A 3,963-nucleotide genomic window follows, 5' to 3' on the forward strand; every position below is an offset into this window, starting at 1 on the left:
CGCGGGGGGCTTGAACCAGTTCGGTGAAGGGATCTGGGGTGAGTGGTCTCTGTGCCTCCATAGCAAGCTACAATCCGTTAATTTTCACTTCTATTTTGAGGGTCTGGTCTTCTGTCACAGCTGGATAGAGAGGAATACACAGGAAGCACGATTCAGAGCTTCTTTATTTACACAAACTGAAGGAGAGCTTCAAGGTGATTGTGAACGGGTGTGGCTGATGTGGCTGGTGAATCTGTGACACATGTGTACAGCATATACATACATGACATTTATACATATATATATATATATATATATATAATTACATTTTTATTCATTATAAATTATACATTTTATATAACTTTGTTTATAAAAGTTTAATTATAATGCTTATTGTAATTTTATTTTTGATATTTATCATTTTTATTATTAATATTATAAATCAAGTCAAGTCAGGTCACCTTTATTTGTATAGCGCTTTATACAATACTGATTGTGTTAAAGCAGCTTTACAGTGTCAAACAGGAAAATAGTTTGTCAATAATGCAATAGCACAAAAAAATGTTCACAATCCCCAAACATTTTTCCAGCTAAAGTCAGTTCATTGATGATTCAGTGATGTCATCATCCAGTTCGGTGTGGCTGATGTGGCTGGTGAATCTGTGACACATGTGTACAGCATATACATACATGACATTTATACATATATATATATATATATATATATAATTACATTTTTATTCATTATAAATTATACATTTTATATAACTTTGTTTATAAAAGTTTAATTATAATGCTTATTGTAATTTTATTTTTGATATTTATCATTTTTATTATTAATATTATAAATCAAGTCAAGTCAGGTCACCTTTATTTGTATAGCGCTTTATACAATACTGATTGTGTCAAAGCAGCTTTACAGTGTCAAACAGGAAAATAGTTTGTCAATAATGCAATAACACAAAAAAATTTTCACAATCCCCAAACATTTTTCCAGCTAAAGTCAGTTCATTGATGATTCAGTGATGTCATCATCCAGTTCAGCTCTCTTCCAATAGTGTCTGTGCAATCAGTCAGGCGTCCCCAACTAAGCAAGCCAAAGGCGACAGTGGCAAGGAACCAAAACTCCATTGGTGACAGAAATGGAGAAAAAACCTTGGGATTAACTAGGCTCAGTCGGGGGGCCAGTTCTCCTTTGGACAGACAAAACCAGCATGAATGTTTGTTTGCAATTAATATGTAGAATAAACTATCGTTAATGATAAAAGTAAAAATAACAGTGTTTATGCTTCACTACTTAAAGGTCCACTGAAGTGCCTTGAAACGCTCAGCGTTATTTTATATGGTGACTAGAGGTCTTCACGGGTTCACTTGGATCGGAAAACCCAAGGTCCAACCCGAGACCCGAGCGGGTTCGGGTCAAAACTTCTGCGAGTGCTCGGACAGGGGTCGTGTTCGGTATTAGCAGCCTCGGGTCTCGGTTAATTTAAAATAAATATGCTTTTTCCAAATGGACCCGATAAGACCCGAATTCTTTTAAACTATCCTGGATGTGTGCTTGCATGTTCACGTTAAGTGAGGAACACTGAAATCATCTTATACAGTAGATATGAGATCCATCAGGAAAATCCACTCGCTTCATTTTGCTGCGTGTTCATGCAGGGCTTTTCTTTTTAGTATGCAGAAGCCTTTCGCCGTAGATTAGGTTGCAGACAATGGCTATCGATTTCATTTTTATCAAACTAGTACATTTATTTTTCAAACTGGTCACAATTGAAAGCCGAACTCAAAAATAGCTTGTATCCATCAGTCAGGCAATAATAATGTAACAATAAATTAAATAAATGTTAAATAAATCAAAGTAATGGAGAAGCGGCCAAATCAGTCAGCAGGTCACCAGGATTTTTCTTTACTGACAGCGGGGCAGCAGACTGTGCACACATCAATGCCGTTTACATTCGGGTCCAGTCGGGTTCGAAAATAAATGGCGTCGGGTCGGACTCCGATCTAATTTCATCAGGTCTGTCTCGAGTCGGGTTTCTCTTTAAAAAAAGTTATTTATGTATGTCGGGTTCGGGTAAGAAGTGATTCGGGTAGATTTGGGTCGGGTACAGATTTTGGGACCCGAGAAGACCTCTAGTGGTGATCACTGATCTATATAATGACTCAAATCCACTCTGTATGATATTATAGATCAGTGCTCTAATCTCTATTACAGATCAGTGGTGGTGACGTAATTTCAACTGAAACAGGAAGATAGGACAGGACATATCGAGCAGCTCCGCCCCCTTTTTTAAATAGCCAATAGTGTTTTGTTTATATCAGCTCAGGCAAGAGCTGTTGAGCTCAGTAAAGTGCTGTCAAAGCTTGTGACAGCCACAGTCTAATAGATTATCCCATTAGATTCAGTATGAAACTGTTACTAAAGCAAAACAATGATCATAATCATGCTGAGGATGTGTAGTTTGAAAACTGTGTAATATATTGGTGAATGGCACCGTTGTTATCTCTTCTACTCGTCAGTGCTGTTTCTAATACCAAGTCTCTCTAATTGTTTCTCCTAATCTCATCCATATCGCTATTAAATATAGCATTCTGTGTAGAATTCAAATGTGTCCGATATGTTTTATGGTTTTCACCGATTCATAAATGTGATCTGCTCTGTGTGTGACACAACCTGAAACCAGACTTCATGCACCCCAATCGAAAGCATATTTACACTGTCTGAAGCGTTCCCTATCCCCTATATAGTGCACTACGTGTCATTCACCATACAAAAAATACTAATTCTGTGAACAAGTGACCGATTACACCTGCAGCTTCAGCGTCTATTTATAGTGTAGAGGGCAGGAGGCTTCAGATTCTAGAGAGCATTTGATTGGACAGAATGTTTGACGAGAAGCTGAAGTGCAGGGTGATGTCATCAAAATCGTTGAACCGAATTGGCGGAAGTGAGAGACTGTGAGTTTTGAATGCTTATATCTTCTAAATGCTAATTTTTTCAGTGTTTTGGAGCACACTAGTTTATAGATAAATATAAGGCTAGCATATTCATACTAAAAACCAAAACACTTCCATTTTGATTTTCACGGGGACTTTAAACAAATGTTTCTTGCCAAAAAATAAGAAATATTTTTAGTTGATGGTGCTGATTTTACAAGCTACAGACAGTAGGCAAGGCAAACACACAGTGGACAAACACACACACACACACACACACACACACACACACATCCACAAGGCTAGCATATGACTCTGAGGTTAAGCAGAACATACCTCTCTCTCTCTCCTAAACTCTTTGATGTGGTCTTGGGCCTGGATACTTAATGAAAAATGTATAACAACCCTTCTGTTCTCTCTCTCCTCTTCTCTCTCTGTTTCCTTCACAATTTTGTACCCTAATCCAAGCCTCCATGACAGGACTGTTTAACAGGCAGAACCAAGCACTGTGTCGACCATTAGTCATTTTACTCCCTGAGACCTGCCTTCTCCATCTCTCCTGCCCCTCTTCCTCTCTCCTTGTTTTTTTCCCCTCTTTCTCTTACCCTCACGTTCCCCCTGCTCTCTTCCTCTGTGATCCTCCTCCGTTCAGCACGAAAGAGCATGCTTTATCTATCTGTCCTCTCTCCATTTCCCTCACTGCTCTTTCTTTTTTTTCCCTCACACAGACACTTCACTTTTATTAACTTGAGACTAGATGATGGGACTTCAAGGATGACACACTCTTGTCCAGGTAAATTGTTAAAAGGTTCAGTCAGTGGATTGGACGCAGTTGACCATATACTGTATATGTTTCTATTTTATAAGACGTTGTGATCTAAACACTCGTGCTTAAATGCTTGAAATTAGCTTAGAAGGCAAATATAAACAGACCCTATATTTATTTTTACTAAAAAAAATAAAATAAAAATAAAAAAATTATGGCGATGGATGGGTTAGACCCAATAGTGATGTACCTAAAATATGTATTTATCCTTTATTATA

Source organism: Sinocyclocheilus anshuiensis, unplaced genomic scaffold (assembly GCF_001515605.1).
Source record: "Sinocyclocheilus anshuiensis isolate Anshui unplaced genomic scaffold, SAMN03320099.WGS_v1.1 scaffold1276, whole genome shotgun sequence".
Taxonomy (NCBI): domain Eukaryota; kingdom Metazoa; phylum Chordata; class Actinopteri; order Cypriniformes; family Cyprinidae; genus Sinocyclocheilus; species Sinocyclocheilus anshuiensis.